Source organism: Chanodichthys erythropterus, chromosome 20 (genome assembly GCF_024489055.1).
Source record: "Chanodichthys erythropterus isolate Z2021 chromosome 20, ASM2448905v1, whole genome shotgun sequence".
In the NCBI taxonomy this organism is placed as follows: Eukaryota; Metazoa; Chordata; class Actinopteri; order Cypriniformes; family Xenocyprididae; genus Chanodichthys; species Chanodichthys erythropterus.
Genome location: NC_090240.1, coordinates 7083369 through 7107362, shown reverse-complemented (window position 1 = coordinate 7107362; position 23994 = coordinate 7083369). Strand labels below are relative to the sequence as shown.

The following is a 23994-nucleotide window of genomic DNA, read 5'->3' as shown; positions in this document are numbered from 1 at the left end:
ACACTAATAGTCAGAGTTTGTATTAATTGGGAGAATGTATTGTAGCATAATTATTTGTATTTTTTTATTCTCCCAGTAGGGCAGGGGAGGTGTGCTGGTTCCAAAAAACGCGTCCGGGAGTAAGTTCAGCCAACCCAGAGTATGTTCCCTGTTAACACACAAGACATTCTCAACCGAGCGACAAATCAATGATTCACCATGGAAACAGACTCTAAGAAAAAGCGTGCCAATCTACTTCCTCCTTTTGTTTAATGGCGATTTACATAACCTACTTGGTGCACAACACCACCTATTAGGTGGTTGTGCAATCATTTTTTAATCTTTATATTGTTTGTTTGATGCTAATTATTTAATAAGATATCACCTATGTATTTTATTATAGAAGTTATAGCATAGAAAATGTCTTGTTATAAATGATAAAAAGCAGATCCATGAGTGAGATGATAATAAATACATATATTATAATTGAATAAACATTTATATATATTTTTAATATAACATTGTGTATATAACTGTAACTATATTACAAATTTAGTTACATTAATAACATGCATCTGGATACCTCTTAAGCAAACTAACCTCTGGAGCAAGTTATGTTTAGAGAGCAATTTGCTATGGCTACTTACAAACCCTGAAAGTTACCTCCGTTTTTGGAACCGAAAGTTGGGGTTACTTACTCTTAAACATACCCAGGTATGTCACATAACCTGCTTTCTGGAAAGGTTTTCAACCTTTTTGACATGCGCGTCCTACGTTTATCTAATTTAACTCGTGCAAAGTCGGCTGAAGTTGGTTCTCGCCGGCTTTTTTCGGCCGATTCGAAATGTTGAATAGGCGTCGGAGCTCGTCGTTCCGTCGGGCCATCTAATCATTCTGATTGGCCGTTCAGCTACTGCCACCTGCTGGTACGGAAAGCCATTTCATCTTGCGCAGGCGCAGAATGACGTGCTACTTGGCCGTAGGGTGTTGAAGCGTCGGTTTGGCTTGGTCATGGCAACTTTGGACACAGATGCTGCCGACGTGATCCAACCCCGCAGTCTGCTTTGTCACCACTAGTTCGTCGGCATCGGCTTGGTGTGTTCCGGCAATAATATGTCTGAATACAGTGTGCAAAACCCGTTTCTACACCCTGGACGCAGCCGTTGTCACATCGCGCCTTGCCGCAACAGCTTGAGGATGTATATGCACTGGACGCAACAAAGTGACCAAGTTGCAAATCAATTTGTCCTTTGTGTCAAAAGAAACGCAGGCACTTTGGAATATGTCAGAAATACCGGTAGAATGAGGCATCAGTTTACTGTCATGGATTTTGTGTTGCATCACGCCGATCGAGTCCGGTGTAGACAGGGTTAGTTAAAAACTGAAACATTAAAAATATGAACAGCTTGCCGACTTTAGAGTGACGACTGAACTTGTTTTTCGTTCAATTTAACCTTAGTTTTGATCATCTGTGGTATTCTTGAATTTACAAGCCACCAGTCCATTTTGTTTTTAGTTGTTTTTGCTCAAATTCAGTTGTGCCAAACCTGCTGTAACCATAGCCAACGATTAGCTGGGAGAATAGTTCAATTGCCCCCTCTAGTGGATGAATAAAGATTTGCTAGTAAAATCTCACTTTTACAGCTGTTTCACTCGAGAATTTCACTTTCACTTTTGAACAGGGGGGCACACCCCACAGCTTGAAAACCCCTAAAGTAGAGTATCATTATTGATTATTTTTCAAGGTTTTCACAGAGACCAAAATTACCCATTATGCTTTGCGTATTCTTCCAAGGAGGATGCTCAAGACTTCTGGTTCACAGATTGATTTCATGAGTCACTAGACAGCTCTAAACATAAGTTGTGATTTGTTTTGTATGATTTTAAAGTCCATAATGTCAACAAGTAATGGCAAGATTATTTCATGGTGGCAGCACAAACAAGTGTTTTGTGTGGCTTGGTAAACATTTAACCACAGTAAACTTTTAGTTTGGATTACTTATAAATGTAACTTTTGTAATGGTGCTGTGCTCTTGTTTCGTTATATGGACTTCTAGTTTATTGGTCTGTTCTGTTCCTGTTTCCTTATTATATCCAAGTCTGCAATTCGATTCTACTCTCCCATGTTTCTGAGTCCCTGTCATACTTTATTTTCATGTTTCAAATTATTGTGGAGAGAAATATACAGTATTTCCATAGTTTTGTGATGTGAAGTGTATTAAAAAACTGTTGTTGACTATGCAGAAGCTTCCTCCAGATTTCTGCCCAAAAAATCTTTGCCTGTTTATAAAAGTGAAGAAATTAAATCTCATTCAGTATATTATACACTATAACTGGTATTAAAACTCGAGCTTGTAGTTATAAAATTTAAGTTTATTTTATTTTTTTAGGCTTACCGTAGCTGTTATGACACACTTTTTTTTTTTTCCCCAGAGCCTGCCCTATATTATTAGTAACAATGTTTAGTTAATCACAGATAAACAGAAGTGTGGTGCATCCTTGGAAGTCTCTTGCTGTGATGCTGCCCATATTTCACCTCATTTTAAACATATTTTATATCTCATGCATAGTTTTAGTGCCCTACTTCCCCCTACTTTGTTTCTGTCTGCTCTCCTTCAGAGACATGTTACTGTTAAGACATACACAGAATTCATGTTTACTCGTTGTGTCTAGTTATGTGTCTGTTAAGTGTCTTAAGGGGCTGTTTACACGACACTGTTTTCAACTAAAAACGTGAAACTTTAATGCGCTTTGACTGTTCATTTACATGACAACATTTTGGGTGCCTGAAAATGCAAACTTTTGAAAACTGGTTTCAAAGTGCCAGGTTTTGAAAAGGTCTCTGTGTAAACAACAAAAACGCAAATCTGTGAAAACCATGATGTCATGCACATGCGTATTACTATAGTGTTTCATCGCCAACTAATGGCCTGCCAGCAGAATACAGCGTTTTTAGTCGTTTTTATGGATTTGTGTGAACTGGGATCATTTTGACAATGGTTTCATCTGTACGCGGTAAACACGAAGGAAAAACTTTATTTTCATTTTAAGCATATCATTGTCGTGTAAACGTACCCTTAGTTTAGTTTAGTACCCTTTTATTGTCCCCCTTTGGGACAATTTGTTCTGAAGCATGGAAGTTTACCACCACATACAAGACAGACAAATACACAACATCAATAATACATTAAAATACAAGCTTAAAAATATAAATAAATAAATAGATAAAAACAAAATTTAAGATTCCTCTGTGTTCCATATAGCTCAAAAATCTAGTGGGCTGGCATATTCTTAAATGATTTACAAGCTTTGCTCATCCAAGCCATCCTAGGTGTACATGACTTTCTTCTTTCTGATGAACAAAATCTGAGATATATTAATAAACATCCTGATGCATCTGAGCTTTATAATGGCAGTGAGTGAGACCAACGAGTATGAAGCTGAAGAAAGTGCCTCCATCCACATCCATCCATCATAAACCAGACCTCCTTCAGTATTCAACTTACGAAGAAAGTGTAATGCCTCTCACAGTTCAAAAGGCTTACGATACGTCCTGCGGCTTCCCTATTCAACTTACGGAAAAAGTTTAACTGATGCGATGCCAGTTCCGTTTTTTTTCGTAAGTTGAATACGGAAGGCGGTGTGGCAGAAGCTAGTTATTTTACTTCATAACTTGTTAAAGGGTTAGTTCACCCAAAAATGAAAATTCAGTCATTAATGACTCACCCTCATGTCGTTCCAAACACATAAGACCTCCGTTCATCTTCGGAACACAGTTTAAGATATTTTAGATTTAATCTGAGAGCTTTCTGTCCCTTCATGGAAAATGTGTACGGTATACTGTCCATGTCCAGAAAGGTAATAAAAACATCATTAAAGGAGTCCATGTGACATCAGTGGGTTAGTTAGAATTTGTTGAAGCATGGAAAATAAATTTTGTCCAAAAATAACAAAAACTACGTAGCGTAAGCTTTGTGAACTGCAAGAGTTTTACAATTTCTGCGTAAGTTGAATACGGAAGGCGGTCTGGCGGAAGCTAAATATTTTACTTTATAACTTGTTAAATATGGATATTTTTTTACACAAACACATCGCTTCACTTCAGAAGGCCTTTATTAACCCCCCGGAGTCGTGTGGAGCACATATTTATGATGGACGGATGTGAATATATAGTGTTAACGTAACACTGAAGCAGAGTTAAAGTTAATGACATAATTAAGCGATTGATTGGCCAGCAGCCATATCACCATGTAGCCCAAGACTCGTTTCCCACTGAAGCTAAGCAGGGCTGAGCCTGGTTAGTACCTGGATGGGAGACCTCCTGGAAAAACCAGGTAGCTGTCCAGCAGGTGTTAGTGAGGCCAGCAGGGGGTCCCCACCCTGTGGTCTGTGTGGGTCCTAACACCCCAGTATAGTGATGGGGACACTATACTGTAACAAGTACCGTCCTTTGGATGAGACGTTAAACCGAGGTCCTGACTCTCTGTGGTCATTAAAAAATGGCACTTCTCTTAAAGAATAGAGGTGTAACCCCAGTGTCCTGGACAAATTCCCTCCATTGGCCCTTGCCCATCATGGCCTCCTAATAATCCCCATCCATTGAACTGGCTCTGTCACTCTCTCTCCTCTCCACCTAGAGCTGGTGTGTGGTGAGTGTACTGGTGCTGTTGTACTGTGGCTGCCGTCACATCATCCTATTGGATGCTGCACACTGGTATACCATTCATTCATTCATTCATTCATTCAAGTGATGATTAATATTTCTTACCTCAATATGACTGTAAGATCTACCTGGAAGAAAAAAATGGTTAAATCTAGATAGCATACAGATAACACATTATTAATTACAGTATTCTATTTTCAAATCAGTTAAATGATTGTTTGGTTGCATAAATTAGGTCAACTGGAACCAGGAGCACTTCCCATAACACCCGGTGTACTTGTTACATCGTAAGAAGAATGGTATCTACGCTAATATTTTGGTGGTGTCTCATTCTTATCCCGAGGTTACCGTAGTAAGCCAGATCCAGGCCGTATCCAGATTAGATGTTGGACCTACACCTAGACATAACCACAACGCAACCCTGAATGTCAGCAGAGACCATGTCAGTCCACTGTGAAGACCTCGTTGACATGACAGCCATCAGCACAGATACTCAGCAAAGACCACAAGAACCAGAAAAATGCTCTGCACAGACCCCTATGGCCAGCTTCGTCTACAGTATGATGAATTGGATCTTTAAGTAGAAGGAACTGGATGAAATATTTTAAATGATACAAATCCACAATCTGACTTCTGACATGTGATGCAGCCTGTAATCTTAATAGCACCATGTTTATTATTTGGCCAGAGGAGAACTGGCCCCCTGGCTGAATCTGGTTTCTCCCAAGTTTTTTTTTTTTTTTTTTTTTTTTTTTCTCGATTTCTGTCAACTGATGGAGTTTGGGTTCCTTGCCACTGTCGCCTCTGGTCTGCTTAGTTGGGGACACTTAATATTCAACAATATTATTGATCTGACTACACTATTTGAGGAGAACTGAACTGAGCTGGACATTAACATCACTTTTTACTGCAGAGCAGCTTTATAGCCTAATTTAACTAAATTAATTATCGATTATCTTTATAACAAAACTGAATCAACACTAACTTCTGCTGAATGACAATACTTTCTATTTAGAGCTGCTTTACAACCAAAATTAACTCTGTTTGCATCACTGAATCATTATTTTACTGTTGATCACTGTAAAGCTGCTTTGAAGCAATTTGTATTGTAAAGCATTATAAAATTCAAGGTGACTAGACTAGATACAGACAAATATGCAATGTATTTATATCACAGTACATAAAAAAATAGAAAATAAATTATTATTATTTTGCACATTATAAACCTACATTTCAATAGATAAACGCGGACACAGTTTTTCACAATAAACACTGGTCAAAAGATTGTAGACATTACCGTTTATCATGTTACAGAGTAAACACTCATTACTCTCATTATTTTATATTGCATTATGTTTCTTTTTATATTATAGAGCATAAAACATCCTCACTTCGTTTGACATTTAGATACAATGAAAGGTTGCTGCCTATATATTTCATATTTCAACATGTTTCACTCAGTCTATAAAACGTTTGTAAGTAAGAATAAATGACTTACCTTTAAGAAATTATATCTGGATCAAGCCACATGTCAGATTGCGTTCTTCATCTGAGGTAAATTTTTCAAAGCATACTCCGCACAGCGTTTTCTTCCTAAAGCAATGAAAAGTCATGAGAATTCATATGTATTTGTACCTAAAGTGTGGTTCTATCACTCGTACAATTACTTATGTTTGTAAAGACACTGCATTGTATGATATTGATGTATTGAAAGCATCTAACTTAAACTATTTACATAAGTACAACTTCACAAATGTACAAATGTGTATGAATCCTTATTTATAAATATTAAAATTATGGCATTAATATTTTGATTATAGTGTATCCATTTGTCATATCAATGGCAGTTTGCAGTTGCATTTATTAAACAGTTTACTCATCTATTTAATATGAAATGACAACATTTTGTTCTGCTCTGTGTGACCTTCTGCAAAACTGTTTTGAATGATTACATAATCTTAAACAAGACTACAAACTATAAACTGAAAATTAATAACACTTCTGTAATCATTTAACTATTACTTGTCTTATTATCAATAATACTTAGTTTGCCATGGGGCACAAAAGGTGTTTTCTAAGTATAGTCCTATTGTCACAATTCCCTGTGTTCAAGGACTTTAATTTTGATGTTCTTTTGTCTTGATGTTTCTGATTTCAGTTCCTTAGATTTAGTTCCTTTTTCCATTGTCATCTTGTTTGTTTTCATAGAAACCCTTTTTTGTTACCATGACAACTGATACTTCACTTAGTCTCTTGTTACCTTCACATATTTAAACTCTAAGTCATCGTCTGATCACTGTCTTGTGTTAAAGGGGGGGATATCACACACAGTTTCTGCCAATCTCATGTTAATTTTGAGTACATTTAGAGTAACAATGCATCCTTCATATTTCCGAAAAGTCTTTAGTTTTGTCATATTTATAAAAGATAGATACGCTAAACTGAGTCTTTCCGAAAAAAGCAGAGATCAGTGCTGTGGGCGGAGCTAAAGAGTCACAAGCGCGCACAGCTTCTGCGTAGAGATCGCATCTTTATAAATAAAAAGGGAGCAAAAACCTTTTTGTTGTTTACATTATATGCACTTGTGCGCCGATTGCCAACAAAACACAGACATCTGATGCAGCTTTACTCACCATCTGCAATCTGCAAATCCATCACCGAACTGGGACTTGTTTACAAAGTATTCATCACAGAATTCCCGGGAACAAACAAACGTACGTGCACAACTCCGTTGCTGCCCCGGAAAAACAAACTTCATTCTCTGTACCTTAATGCTGGGTTCTTTGGAAAGCTGAAAAAGGTAATCTTTCCCTCACAATCAGAGGCTGCATACTTCATCAAGGATGTCATATTTAAGAAAAGTAACCGTAATAAAATTGACTGATATTCATTGTGAGGTGTAAAATACTGTAATTTCTTTCTTGTGTTGCAATCTGACGGTTATTTTTCTTAAATGAGACTGCCTCGATGATGTATGCAGCCTTCAAAGGGTGCAGCCCCTGAATTTTGACACAGCCATTGTAAAAAAATCTCTCGGCTTCCTTATCCCTAATGAAATGCGTTGATGGGCGTGCTCTTGTTCTGGGTGATGTGTGTGCGCACGCTTATCAGGGAGAAGTGTCTATACAAGGAATTCCGCTCTCTTTTGACGTCATACAGGACACACTCGAAAAAAAACCTCTCAGAATCCTGTATCGAAACCGGAAGTAGTGGATTTGGCACAGAAATACTCCGTCATACGTCCAACTCGTGTTTTGAAACTTTGGCCATGTTTAACATCAGAATGCAACTCTTTAACAGTGTAAATAAGTCATAATGCATGAAATAGCATTACACTTTAACTTTAAAGGGCACCTATTATGCCCCTTTTTACAAGATGTAATATTGGTCTTGGGTGTCCCCAGAATGTATTTGTGAAGTTTCAGCACAAAATACCCTACAGTTAATTTATTATAACCATTTGAAAATATCATTTTTGGGGCCTGTTTTAAAAAGAGCTGTTTTGGTGTGTACCACCTTAAATGTAAATGAGCTGCATATCCCCGCCCTGCCTTTGGATGAGGGCGTAACTTGCATTCCTATGGCAATAAACAGGCGGTAGAAGTAGAATGGCTGAGAGTGAGAGACCCGCAGTTTTGTATGGCATTCAGCCGTACATGTTTGAACCGGAATCAGACCCAGATGATGAAGAGACTCCGGCAGAAGAAACACAATTGAGAATGGAGCAGGACGTCTCTGAATGGTTATTTGATACATTTATGTATTTATAGAGTTTTAATCGCGTCCCCTTTGCAATTATGGATGTGCAACACACACACACTGTGATAACGTTCGCGCAATTTTTTGAAACTACAAACACAAATACTGTGATAACGTTTGCTAAGTACTTTAGATACACACTATACAAACAAGGTTTAAATTATATACACAGACATTCTACGACGACGACAACAACTTTAGACGCATTTGTTATTGAATTGTCTGAAATCGACTGAAATGACTATTTGCTTAAAAAAACATTAAATACACTTACTTCTTCTGGAGGTGACGTTGGATCGCGAACAGTAGGCAACGATCCACACTTGAGGATTAACTTTGAATTGACCCTCGTTCTCGAAACAGTCAGTCAAAAAATTATTCGCGCAAACATAAACGTATTTTGGAATTTTGAGTGGCACCTTTCCTTCGTAAATAAAATCCATCCACTGCGTTCAGTGGCTCTGATGTCGGAAGTAAGTGAAAACTACTCTGTTCATTATTACATCCCACACTGTTAGCCCGGATAAGTTGAATTTACTTTAAAAATTTGAGGAAACTGGTTGCCCTAAAAAAATTAAGTAATTTTGTTAAAGTTAAAGTTATGTGAACTTAATAATTCGAGTTCATTTAACTTAAAATGTTCTGTAATATTAATTACTTTGTAGTTATTACAACTAGTATATTTAAGTTCAATGTACTAAGTAAGTTAACTTGCCACCAATCAAAATTCATCCATGCCTCCCATCATGCATTGCTGCATTAATAAATTATGAGCTGAATTGTCGTAATTTTCTTTATTCTCACTATTTAAATTGTTCTGTTTTTCTGTGACTTTTTAGTAGCTTGTTTTCAAATGTTCAGAGTTGATCTGTTTATCAGAACATGTTGCTTGTCACCGTCGTTGAGATTCACAGGCTGATTCAGACATCAAGAATATATATATATATATTTGCACTGGTTTGCGGCAGGTAATGATGCCATTTTGTCGTGGTGTGTGTGAATTCAAGGAGCTGTTGATGAGCAGTTGGAACATTTGTTTTGGCTGTTCTACAGAAATGTTTTTTTCCATTTACCTTTTTATAGTTTTTCACCAAAGGAGAAAATCACAATTTTTAAGTTACCATCATTGAGGGTCATGTTTGTTTTAGTTGAGCTCTTGACCCTTGACTTTTTAATATTACATTTTGTTTGGGCAGTTTTAACTGCATTAAAACCAACCAGACAACCAACATCACCTGATCATCTTTGCTTATGTTTTCACATAATCATTATTCGATCTGAATCACTGAACTCATTTAGAGCCCAATCTCTGAGTTAGATATACATTATTGATTACAGCAGCACAGTGATCCTACAGCGGAGGATCAACTTCTACAAACCATTTTTTTTATATATATATAATCTAGAGGGGGGCATTTAAAAAACAAAAAAACAACAAAAAAAACACAATTACATTAATATTTTTACTGTCATTAAAAAGTTATTACAATTTCCAGACTTAAAAACACAGAACCAGTCATTGTAACAGTTGGACTATTGATGACTTCTGAGGGGGAAAGAAAACCTGAAGGATATTGGTCTATTCAGTTGGCTTGAAAATCATTAAAAATACACTTTCAAAAGCTGAAGTGATCCTTGTTTTAATTACTAGTTAAAGTACAGTATAACTCAATGGGCCCTAGTTTAACGATCTGAAACGCAAGTGTCAAAGCGCAAAGCGCAAGTAACTTTGTGGGCGGGTCTCGGCGCTGTTGCTATTTTCCCGGCGGGATAAATGGCTCTTGCGCCCGGCGCAAATCTAAAATGGATTGGTCTGAAGTAGCTTCATTATTCATAGGTGTGGTTTGGGCGTAACGTGAAATAAACCAATCAGAGTGTCATCTACCATTCCCTTTAAGAGCGAGATGCGCTCGCGCCATGGCGGATTGATATTTACATGACGGAATTTGCTGGCGGAAAAGCTGAAATTGCCTGTTAAGTGGCCAGTCAATCTTTCAGTCGTCTACGTTGGATGCAGGCTTTCAAATAGCTCTGCGCGATGAGTCGGTTAATATATATATGTGTGTGTGTATTGGCACGATTGTCCAATTAATTAGCCAATTCGTTCATCATTATTTGTAATAGCAGGCTGAACTGAAAATAGGTAGCCTAATTCTAATACACGCAATTACTATTCATCATTACATTTTTATATTTATGTAGCCTACACAATAATATTCTTTTACACTGTAATCCTTTTGTTTTTAATGTTTGGCATGTTTGTGTGATGCGCATCCCTGTGTGTAATAAGCAAAGTCAACGCGCACTGTGGACGCGCCCAGAGGTGCAGTTTCTACCAACGCGCTCTAACAAAAAAATATTGCGCCATTGACTTTAGACTAGGTTTTTTCTGGTCAGTGGCGCAATTGTTTAATGGAACAGCAAAATAGCACCAGGGATTGTTTGCGCCGGAACACGCCTCCTTTTTTGCGCTGAACCGCCCAGGGAGCGCAAGTTCATTCACTAGTTTAGCAACGTGCTTCTGTGGAGGGAAAAGCGCGCTTTGCGCGGGTGCAAAATAGGAATGACACATGCGTCGGTGTACAAAGTCAATTGCGCTGGGTGCAAGATAGGGCCCAAAATGTTAAACTAATTGCTAAAGTGAAATAATGAAACAAAGCCTACTGATTAATCAGTGCAATAATCGATGATTAGTCGATTAATCATTCTAATAATCGATAGATTAATTGACTATCAAATAATCGTTTGTTGCAGCCCTAATTTTAATGCATTGTTCCCTTTTATCTGCATCATATTTCGGGTTTCACGTATGCTCAATTGGCAGAGCATTGCAATATATAATATGCAATCATGTGATCATACAATTGTGGGTTCGATCTCAGGGATCCCAAGTGTATATGCCCTATAAATCACTTAGGGTAGGTTTAGGGGTGGGGTCAGTGTAGTCATTAATAAAAAAAATTACTTTTGCTAAATGGAAATAGGACAAATGGTGTAAAAAGTCCACACATTGAATTTAAATCAACACGCATTTTGATTGGCAATGACAGTCATACATCATTTCATGACGACAGACGTAACACAACACTGTCATTATTTTTATACCAGCTAGAGGGTGCATGGCTTTAAAATGTAAATATAGGTCATAATAAGGTGCTTGAAAAACGATATAGGGTTATATAGGGTCGTTGTTGTTTTTTTGGAGGACAGTCTGAAACTTACCTACTAAGGTATACATGAATGCACAAGTAAAATTTCAACATAACCCAATGATGTTTGGACTTTATGTTTTCAGTGCAATACCTAGGTTAATCTGAAATTGGTTTGGGAAGTGGATTATGCGTAGGAAAAACCTTGAATCGGAATGACAGTTTGTATATGGAGCCCTGCAAATAGAACAAAATAGGAATACAGTACTTCTACTTATAGGCTGTATACTGCTGAATAGCGTGTTCAATAAACGTGGCAAAGACACATTTACACCTCAGGAAAAGCTGAATTTCTTTTTCTGTTAAATTGAGGATTCATTGACCTGAATCAATGCTGATGGAAGCATGGAAAAGGGGCTTTTAGGTAGCTTAGCAAGTCATAAGAAAAACATTTTAACATTGTAGAATTGCTTTGAGCTGTGTGTGGAGCCATGTAAACAGCGTGGGTGAGTGGACAGGGCGAACTGCCGGAAAAGTCATCCATGCAGAAACTGTCGAGCTTCTGCTGAACTGAGCTGATTGGCATCTCTATTGAGTGATCACTCTTTGATCAATTCCTGAGTATAATAAATTTGTAATTTAAATAAAGGCTTTATTTATCTATTTATTTAATTATTAGCTGCTAAGATGGAGAAAGACAACGTACACACTGCGAAGATTCCGGAGTGACAATGGCATTTGAGTGAAACCAATAAATTGTTCCATGTGCAAGTCATTACAGATGTTTCAAGCACCAAATATCTTAGAGACATGTTGGCAGAAAGCAGTTACAATTCTTGTTAGACTTTCACTAAGACAAAACGTGATCCTTGTGAGCTTTTGTAATTCTAGCGACTATTTTTACATTAACTGCATGGTAGATTAAGGTTTAAAATGCTGCTTAGCGAATTATAAACTCTTCAGTTGAGTCTGCAGGGGCTGTCTGCATGTTTATGTGTGCTACAAGGCAGCAGTGTGTTTGTTTAGAATGGCTATTCACTTGTGCAATAATTGCAATAACTGTTTAAATGTGAATTCTCCCAATCAATAATGAGTATCCAGACAGCATTTGTTAACTGATAGAAATGGATAGTAAATGGAGGACTTCAAATATTTCTAATCCTGAGGCCCCCTCTAATGGACAAAATTAGAATTACAGCCTTCATTTTTTCAGACAATGAAAGTCTATGGGATTTTGGAGTTTGATCATACAAAACCATAGGTCTGATTGGTTAGAAAAATATAGAAAATATAGCTGTGCAAGTCAGAACAATCTGAGCCGAGGTTGGTGCTTTAAGCAATAAGCTCCAGGAGGAGTAGCAGTTAAACAATGTCTCAAAAGAAAAATGAGTAATAGTAAATAAATAAATAATAATAATTAAAGCTGCAAGCAGCGATGAAAGGACCTTCACACCCTGGCTCACCGCCACCCGGTGGCTTTCGGAAAACTGTGAACAGTGGGCGATATTCATTTAAGCGGATAAATAGTGGAGAAATTATGGCAGGGTTATTTTGATGCACCACAGTTCCTGGCTAATTTAATATTTGCATGTAGATGTCTTCAGGCCAGGACTCTTATGAAACGTGAAGTTTGGGGCAGATTTGACATTGTATGCTTGAGTTACAACAACTTCCTGTTTCATGATTATAATAGCATGCTTTAGCACTCAGCTAGGTGTTGCAATCATGACTTATTGATTGCAGCATGTTTAGTACTCAATTGCATATTTTAGTATGTTGCTAGTAGTGCATCACATTGTTAAAAATGACAGTTCCTGTTGTTGGCGCTATTATTTTAACTGAATATCGTCTTGTAAATGTGTTCAGGGCAGGACTCTAATTATGGTTTGCCTGTTTCATGGTCGAAACATCGAACTTTGTCAGGCCGCCAGGGACACGCCCTTTGACAAAAACTCAAGATCTTTACAATTTCCCATCGCACAGGCCTTATGATTACACAAACCAAATTTAAAGATGATCGGATTAAAACTGTAGGGGTTTGTTAAAGTATGAGGCTTGAAAATGGCAAAAACTGCACAAAAATCACACAGGAAATTAAAAATGGCTGACTTCCTGTTGTGTTTAGGGCTTTGCTCCAAGAGACTTTTTTGTAAGTAATGGGATGTTACATGTATGTACCGAATTTCGTACACTGTAAAGAGGGAGACCTGATCTGGTGGCAGCATGGCACTGGCTGTGACACGCACACACACATTCTAATTTGCCGCTCCTCTGTTACTGCTATGGTCCGGGTGCACACGAGACTCATAGCACTTGTTAAACACAACATACTCATTGCCCCTACAATAAACGCACCTTGCATACACACGCATACATATACATTCAAGGATATTTACCTGTAAGTCGATATGTGTTGAGTGCATCAGGGTGCGGAAGAGATGGGGATTAAACGTGATTGTTGGTTTCGAGGGCTATTTATAGCATTCTGTCACATCTCCGCAATAATGGCACCACCTGGAACGGAGGATACTATGTGTTGTGGGAAATGTTGTTATGTTTATGTTAATTTATGTCTTTAAAGAATATTATGTGATGATGATATGTATTTTATGGGTTTATTTATGTTTGATGTGGATTGTGGGTGCGACTTGAGCACTGTAAAATTTAATACACCCCCTGTTTTTTGTAAATGGTTGACTCTAATTGGGGGAGGAGCCAACAGTATAAAAGAGTGTCTGAAGATTAATTCGGTGGGCCGATGCGTGAGCGTAGTCTTTCGGTAGGCCGATGCGTGAGCATGCAATTGTAGTGCCGAAAACGATTCAACCTGTTACTTTCCTCTGTGAAACTGTGTATTGTGGATACGTGTCAGCATTTTGTTTATTCATTTATTTATTTATTTTTGTTCTGCCAGAGGAAGAGTTGATTATTTTTATACAGTTTTGGACTCAATTGTATATACTGCACACCTCTATATAAATAAAACACCGTTTTTTTTGCACCATAGTGCATTGCGAGGTGGGCCATCATTTTTAATTTTCTATCTTGGACCATAACACGTCCAGGGAGTGGGCCGTCAAAACCCATTCCCCTACATACCCGTATGTCAAACATAGCCGGAGGCGCACACCGTTGAAGTTTTATTTGTGGCGCTGTCGAGCCATTTTGCCCTACCCAATTATGAAACCTATATCAGATGTCAATTTTCAAAGTTCTGACACGTGTGCAAAGTTTTGTGAGTTTTTGAACATGTTTAGGCCCTCAAAAATGCGATTCTTTTCGGAAAAGAATAATAATAATAATAAACGGCCGAAATCCAATAGGGTCCTCGCACTTTGGTGCTCGGGCCCTAATAACAGCAAATTAAAATAGTATGATAATAATAATAATAATAATTATAATAATAATATGTTGGCTTCCTGAGCCAGCAAAACAATCAATTAACTTACTTGCTCGGTGGTTTTTACGGTGGTAGGACTGATGGACTTAAGACAATGTACAGGTTAAATACAAACCCGGTTACAAACAATTTGGGACACTGTACAAATTGTGAATAAAAAAGGAATACAATAATTTACAAATCTCATTAACTTATATTTTATTAACAATCGAATATAGATGACATATCAAATGTTGAAAGTGAGACATTTTGAAATGTCATGCCAAATATTGGCTCATTGGATTCCACATTCCAAAAAAGTTGGGACAGATAAGAGGCCGGATGTACATATAAGGAACAGCTGGAGGACAATTGGCAACTTATTAGGTGATGATAACATGATAAAAAAGTATAAAAAGTATAAAAAGAGCCTCTCAGAGTGGCAGTGTCTATCAGAAGTCAAGATGGGCAGAGGATCACCAATTCCCCCAATGCTGCGGTGAAAAATAGTGGAGCAATATCAGAAAGGAGTTTCTCAGAGAAAAATTGCAAAGAGTTTGAAGTTATCCTCATCTACAGTGCATTATATCATCCAAAGATTCAGAGAATCTGGAACAATCTCTGTGTGCGTAAGGGTCAAGGCCGGAAAACCATACTGGATGCCCGTGATCTTCAGGCCCTTAGACGGCACTGCATCACATACAGGAATGCTACTGTAATGGAAATCACAACATGGGCTCAGGAATACTTCCAGAAAGCATTGTCGGTGAACACAATCCACTGTGCCATTCACTGTTGCCGGCTAAAACTCTATAGGTCAAAAAAGAAGCAATATCTAATCAATGGACTGTGGCAAAGTGGAAAACTGTTCTGTGGTCAGACAAATCAAAATTTGTAGCTCTTTTTGGAAAACTGGGACGCCATGTCATCCGGACTAAAGAGGACAAGGACAACCCAAGTAGTTATCAGCGCTCAGTTCAGAAGCCTGCATCTCTGATGGTATGGGGTTGCATGAGTGCGTGTGGCATGGACAGCTTACACATCTGGAAAGGCACCATCAATGCTGAAAGGTATATCCAAGTTCTAGAACAACATATGCTCCCATCCAGACATTGTCTCTTTCAGGGAAGACCTTGCATTTTCCAACATGACAGTGCCACACCACATCAGTTACAACATCATGGCTGCATAGAAGAAGGAACTGGGTACTGAAATGGCCAGTCTGCAGTCCAGATCTTTCACCAATAGAAAACATTTGGCGCATCATAAAGAGGAAGATGCGACAAAGAAGACCTAAGACAGTTGAGCAACTAGAAGCCTGTATTAGACAAGAATGGGACAACATTCCTATACCTAAACTTGAGCAACTTGTCTCCTCAGTCCCCAGACGTTTACAAACTGTTATAAAAAGAAGAGGGGATGCCACACAGTGGCACACACATGGCCTTGTCCCAACTTTTTTGAGATGTGTTGATGCCATGAAATTTAAAATCAACTTATTTTTCCCTTAAAATGACACATTTTCTCAGTTTAAACATTTGATATGTCATCTTTGTTGTATTATGAATAAAATATTGAAATTTGAAACTCATTGCATTCTGTTTTTATTCATAATTTGTACAGTGTCTCGCCAATGGGGGTGATGTACTGACATCCCAAAATTACGACAAGGCTCGATGGCAGTGATAGGCAAAGAAAGATCGCTTCTTGGGCCAGCAAATTGCAGCAGAGTTTCCAACAGAAAGAAAGGACTCGACATTAGACTGGAGTCTTGAGTTCGGACATGATGGCACTTGGGCGGGGCCAAATGCTGAAAACTGTCGAGCAACATAGGTGAGTCGGCTACGTATATAGGCCTCCTCTCATGCTGATTGGATTGATCATTTGAACGCGTTCCTTCAAACTTTGTTAATAAAACATCATGAAGTCTTGCCTCGATGGCCGCGTCATATTTGGACAACAATTTAAACATTTTTAGAAAGTTCTCTTTATTAAGGGTGTCACCACTTTCTCTGTGTCCTTTGAAAGCAATATCTTGCACATATCATTACTATGTCTAGCACAACTTTTAAATGTTCTTTGATTCATTGTACAAACATTTCCCTATGCAACCGATTCAAAACCATTCCTCTGCTGTTTGGCAAATGGCTTTCTCTGCACAAATCTAATTAACTGAGTGCGAATGTGTGCATTTTTTTTGCTAGCATGAAGGAGACTGATTTGTCGAAGGTGTTTCCAGTCTGTCTAAAACAGATTTCTGGAAACACCTTCGACAAATCAGAAAGGAGTTCTCAGTTTGGCTACCTGTCTGCATGCCTTGCGAAATATTGCATCCCTACTCTGGCTGTATTCTATCCACTTATGCCTGGTACACATTGTATGATATTGGGCTGTCCCAGGACCAGGATGAAAGATGACCAATTGTGGCAATTTCCATGGTCGGGGCTCCTAAATGGTGGTCCTATGTCGTACAGTGAAAGAGGGGTTCAAAGACGGCCGTTGTCATGGTCTTGATAACGGTAGATATTTTCTTTATAACAGTACATATTTTTAAGAAATGGTTATGGGTAGGTTAAGAGGTGGTAGTAGGATTAGTGGCTCAATATAAATATATTTTTAATGCTATATTGTTACTAAAATTGTCATTTTCCTAAACATTTCTGTACATTACTTCTCATATATTCTTTTTATTTCTCTGTAAAATTGTTATTTTTGGGGGTAGGGTTAAGACATCTAAAATGTATCTATAAAATAAAAGGAGCAATTAGACAAATATCTTTAGGGTATGGTGTGCGCTGCCGCACATCAAAATAAATGGTACTTCAACAAGAGGTGAAACTAAAATTCAATCAGCAACAAACTTGAAAGTAAAATAAATTAAAAAAAATAAAAAAAATCATTGGGTGGACAACCAGATGTCAAGTGTCCAGGTATCCAGTTTTGTCCCCTAACCCATAATGACAAAGCAAAAACCAGATTTGTGACAACCTTGCACATTAACAAATAAATACACAAACATTATTAAATAAATAAACAAATAAATAACTGACCCTTAACTTAGTACTTAGTTGAAGCACCTTTGACAGCTATTATAGCCTCAGGCCATTTAAGGTCTCTACAGAAATGTTCATTTGGGTTCAAGTCTTCTATATGCTACTTTTGCATTATCTTTTCTACAGTGCATTGTGTTTTTTTTTTATTTTACAACTAAAAACACTAACAAAAAAAACAAACAAAAAACCTTCCTCAGTGATATTGCAGGTGAACATGTGCTACAGCATACAGTAGTACAAACACCGCAGCATTTCCTCCATTTGTTGTGAATGTCACACTAAGCCTCACATGCACACACGCATAAACATTGAATCAAAAATGAAAGAACATGAATGAATCATACGAGCAGCAGAAAATTTTGTGGTAAGGCAGGAAATCTCTTGTGTCTGACTGAACGGGGATTTCACAAGTGCACTGACACAAACAAACAGAATTGGTGTGCTGTTGCATGTGTAAAAATGCAGGCTTTAGAAGGATTCATCCTTTGTTTTAATTATTTTATTTTATTGCAGGAAACTACACATCATCTGCTTGCTTCCACTATATTATAAAAAAAAAAAAAAAAAAAAAAAATTATATATATATATATATATATATATATATATTTAAAAAAATAATAATTTTGAAAAAAGTTGATTATGAAAAAGGGCTTGATAAATGTTTAAAATGATGAATTGGAGTTAGTAACAATAAAAATTTTAATGCTCAGTAATTATACATAGCAATTTAATGTATCTCAATATAACTGTATTGGTTATGTGGCAAAAATATATATATATATCAAAATAAACCATTTTCTTATCATGTTTATTACCATAGTATTTGTTTAACATGTTTCTATTTTGTATATGTGTATTTATGTAATATTTAGCCAACATATCTTTTTTTTTTACAGTGCACCATGAGCTTTTCAGCAGTCTTAAACCACGTGTGGGTGAATTTACTTGTGTTTCATTTTTGAAATGTGCAGCACATGGGGCTGTCCCCTCATCTTTTACATTCACTGACCTTTTTGTTGCTTTCATAACAGCACATGTTGGTAATACATTTTGGTGTATCATAAGTGATTACACTTATACTAACAATATGGCAAACATCTTAACTGCAAATATTGAAAATTTTACAGCCTGATGCCAGTTCAGGCAAAGAGAAATAAAGGTGTTTTGTTTTTTTCACATATGGTCAGTGTTTTGTGACTGTTACTTTGACACAGCAATGTTTCTGATACCTATCTGTATGTCTATCTGCTTATATACCTGTTGACTGCAGTAGTCCATCAAATGGTGTGTAGATTTCTTCAGCAGGTGCAAGTATCATTGTGAGGTATGTTTTCAGCTTTTTGTGACAGAGAAATGATGACTGTCTTCACACACATAAACTCACGTTAAATGTCAGATATTAGCTGTTTCTGGAAGCCACTGGGGCTAAAATATTTGCAGCGTGTGCAAATGTGTGGGCAGTGTGTCTGAGTGTGTGTGTGAGTCAGAAGCGAAGCTCAGAGCGGCTCTCACATGTGTGTGGGCAGCTTCCAGATGGCTCCTCCAGCAAGCACACAAATGTCACTCAGATAACAAGCTGAAAGAGACCGAGAAAAACAAGTTGTTGGAAGCATACAGACATTCCAACACATACACAACACTGAATATGAAATATTAGCACACAAATATATAGATATAGATAAAGGTGACACATATAAATTATACACATCCTGAAGTTCAAACACAACTGATCTCTTTTCCAAGCGAGCAATGGCATTAAAGAGCAACTGGAGTTTTTATAATCAAGTTCTCAGATGTTTCTCCTGACCAAAAAATAAATAAATAATGTTGCCTTTAGCATTTGAGAGGTTATTTCAACAATGTCTGTGTGCTCTGACTTGCCAAGATAACAAAGTCTGCAATAAAGAGTAAGAAATCTCAAACATTACAAACACTGTAAAAATTTCTGCTCAAAACATAGTTTCACTTGGAAAATAAGACAAAAACACTGAGAGAGAACTACACAAACAAAAACAGAGATGCATGCAAATATTTAAAGAGTGAGATTTGGAAGTGATTGACTTAATATGAGTATATGTGCATAATATGTGTGTATGCAGTGCTTGAAGTGGGCCGGTGTTACTAGGATTTAAAAAGAAAAAAAAAATGTAAAAATTGTGATAGCGGCGTAATATGTACTCGAATTTGTGATCGCCTCAGTCTCCTTTAAACCTCATATAAAAACAGCAGTAGGTTGTGGTTCCTCCCTGTCTGCGCTATTCAGTGTGTGTTCTTCAGTCTGCAAAGGGTGAAGAGAGTCCTCACTGCAAAACACGAGATCCAGGGGGCGAGGTTGGATCCAGATACAACTCCTCCTATTTTACATATGAGAAGCGTCTCGGACATCCAACTCGCCCCACATCCAAGTGTGACGTCAGAAGTCAGGCCAATGCCACCCTGCAGCCAATCACAGACATGTCAATCACAGTACTGAGTGCCTACACCAAACACTGATCTAAACCTACCCGTCTCCACCCCCTGGATCTCATGTACTGCAGTGAGGAGCTACTGGAGCAGTGCAGCGCCAGAGGACACGGTGTGTTTATCGATAGGATTGTCATTATATCTGCATCTGCAGTTCTTTGCCATAAATGCCGTTTACATATTGTGATGCAGGAGCGATATGATCCCGTTTTCGCTTTGTTCACCCCTCATCACACTATTGTTTTCCTCCAGCGAAAACGGCACGTGAAGACACTTTATTTTTGTGGATGTGACATTAAATTAACATGCACAAAAATTATTAAAGACACAATCACAATGTAAAAAAATATTTGTTAGTTTGGTTTAACTTAAAGTAGCCTGGTTGTCTTAAAGTTATTAGTTAGGGTAGGGTTTAAAAAAAAAAAGAGATGATACAAAGAAAGAGATTAGTTTATTCAACAGAAACTCAAAATATTATTTTAGCTGAACAACGTTTGTGAACCTAAGCTGATCTGACAAATGATTTGTGATAAATCATTAAAATATTATTTACAGTGCAGTGGCAAACAACACTCAGACAGTGCACTGATTTAAACTGTTCAATCATAGTGAATGACAGAGACAGAGAAACGTCATGTAGTTATTTCCTTCTACTAAATAAGCCAGCAGCTGATTGTGATATTTATAGCCTTAGAGTAAAGGGATTTGTGGTTTTTGGTGTCACTTTGAATTATAGAAGTGACAAATAAATGGATTCATGTTCTGTTATTTTTTTATAAATAGAAAATAAACAATTAGTTTAATATAGGGCAGATTAAACATATTGCCAATCTAGACAATTACAGTAAAATAAGTTCCCTTTCAGTCGGTCACGTTCGACGTACGTCAGTAGTGACCGACGAATTGGGATATCGCTTAGAGAGCCCTATCATCTTCGTGTAAACTAAAACAAGCCAATGGAATTGGCGTGCGATATTTGCATAATGCGCACCGCCCCCGACAGGTGTACATAAATAGGAAGCAGATGCAATCGCACTCTGTCTTTCGCTTCGGAGCCATTCACTGGTGTCCTGTTCAGAAGATTCCTTTCTTCGTTTGTTTTATTCTAAAACATTGCCTCAGAAGAGGATTTACAGCGAGCTTTCATTGCTGGTGAAAGGGCACGTTCAGCGAGGTCGCGAGTGTCCGAGGAGCTGAGCTATAAGCTCGAAAACTGCTGTTTTCACAGCAACACAAAGAGTGTGTGCGTGTGTAGCGATTTGGGCCGGTTCCTCGGTGTGTCAGGGAGTGGTGTACCTGACACATCGCGTCGCTCCCTGGGTGCTTCAGCACGAGTGAGTTGACTTCCCCTTCTAAAAGAGCTTTACAGACGAACCCTGACAGTATGTCATTTCGTCTGTGCGTTAATGGGTGCGGTCGTTCCCTGGTCCCTGCTGATGGGCACAATCGTTGCATCTCGTGTTTGGGCATTCTGCACGCTGAAGCAGCTTTTGTGGATGGTTCATGTTCCCATTGCGGGAACATGACTATCGCGATGCTGAGGTCGAGACTCTCCTTCCTGAAGTCTCAGGAAGCGGGGGTCCCCTCTCCTATGCCGCGTACGACCGTTTTTTCCGGCCCCGGGAACCGGAATGACGGTACGGCGCTGTATAGGAAGGGTGACCTGAGGATTACGGTCAGGGCTTCCCCGCCGAGCGGAAACGCTCCTCGGACCCCTGCCGCCTCATCAGCACCGCAACCCATCGTGCCACCGTTGGTTTCCGCTGGGCCCTCTACGGACTGTTCAGCCGTTACCTTTGGTGTGCCAGCGGCGGATCAGATGTCGATCGCTGCATCGGAAGGTGAGCCTGAGTCCTCGGGGGAGGAAGATTCGGACGCGCTGCCGCCCGGGACGGTAGCGTTGCCCGAGTCGGATCCCGAGCTCACGGCTGTGCTCTCCCGGGCCGCCTTGTGCGTCGGGCTTGAGTGGAACCCTCCACCCTGTCCCGGCCCATCTCGGTTGGACGATTGGTACTGGTGGGGGGGGGGGGGGGGGGGCGCGCTGGTCAAATCCAGCGTCCCGCCCCAATGCCTTTCTTCCCGGAAGTACACGATGAGGTGACCAGGTCTTGGCAAGCTCCGTATGGGGCTCGTACAGGGCCTGGTCCCTCGTCCGCCTTCACCTCCCTGGACGGCGGGGTAGCCAGGGGATACGCGAGGATCCCGCCAGTCGAGCGGTCTGTTGCGATGCAGTTGTGTCCAACGGCCGCTGGCTGGCGCGGTGAGCCGCGTCTCCCGTCCCAGGCCTGTGAATTCTCAGCCGGTCTGACTGAGAAAGCTTACAGTGCCTGTGGGCAGGCTGCCTCTGCCCTGCATGCGATGGCCCTTTTGCAGGTCTATCAGGCAAAAGCGCTGTCGCAGATGCCCCAGGAAGGTCCTGACCAACAGCTGCGTGCTCTGTTCTGTTGGCCAGGCGATGTCTACTCTGGTAGTCCAGCAACACCACCTCTGGCTGACCTTGGCAGACATGAGGGAGGCCGACAAACATCGGTTCCTGGATTCCCCCGTGTCTCCGGGTGGCCTTTTCGGCGACGCGGTGGAGAGCTGTGCCCAACAGTTCTCCGCTGCACAGAAGCAGGCTGAGTCTATCAGACATGTCATGCCACGGCGGTCCGCTGCTGCCTCCACCCAGCCGCCCGTGGCTCAGCCTCAGCCTGCTCGTCGCCGAGGGCGCCCGCCTGCGTCTTCCTCCGCCCCTGCTAAGTCGGCAAAGCAGCAGCCTACACCAGCCAGACAGCAGGGTGCCGGTCGCGGACGTGGTGCCCAGCCCGTCTCTGCCAAGCCAGGTGGCAAGCGGTCGGGGAAAACTCGGCCCTGAGACGGGCGACCTGGAGCGGAAGGTTCCTGCCCTTTGGGAGAGTATTCCATCTGCTCTCCCACCCCCGGAGGAGGGCCGGGGGGGATTTTGTGGCGGCTGTCCATCTACCGCCGCTGGCTCTCCGGAGTCCAGCGGTACCCACTTTGCCACAAAAAGAGCAGTTTCCTCAAACTCCAGGTCACAACAAGGGGTGTCTGCCAGTGTGCCAGGCTCCGCCTCGCCGCTGACAGCTCCCTCCCCATTCGCCAGCAGGCGGCAGTGTGTTGGCGCAGACTGCGTCCCGTGCGCTGTCTCCCATGCACACTGCTGCCTCGCAGAGTCCGACCCCACTCCGGGCCGCCCCCAAGCCGTCCGAGTCGGGTCCCTCTCTGCCTTGCTGCCCCACCCCCGGTGCATCTGTGGTGCCTTTGGTCCCGCTGGCTCAGTGTCTGGAAGCGTGGATAGCGCTCCCCAGCCTGTCCAGTTGGCTCATTCGTACTATCAGACTCGGCTATGCGATTTAGTTCGCCCGGCGTCCCCCGGTCTTCAGGGCCGTCCACTTCACTCAGGTGTCGTTGGACAGTGCACCTGTTCTCCGGGTGGAGATTGCTGTCCTCCTGGCGAAGGATACAATCAAGCCGGTCCCTCCAGCCGATATGAAGTCGGGGTTCTACAGCCCCTACTTCATTGTACCGAAAAAGGGCGGTGGGCTA

The 23994-nt window shown here is 40.0% G+C and overlaps 1 protein-coding gene across 2 annotated transcripts in view; it reads left to right on the top strand.

Annotated features, from left to right (window-relative positions):
• irf10 (interferon regulatory factor 10) overlaps nt 1–23994 on the top strand; it is a 137894-nt gene that overhangs the window by 70333 nt on the left and 43567 nt on the right. The window contains exon 10 of one of the 2 annotated variants that reach the window (XM_067371246.1): nt 18879–19057. The exons of the other annotated variant lie outside the window; for it this stretch is intronic. The gene's annotated coding sequence lies outside the window, so the exon portion shown is untranslated. Of the gene's footprint in view, nt 1–18878; nt 19058–23994 lie in introns of those variants that run through there. 2 annotated transcript variants of the gene reach the window in all.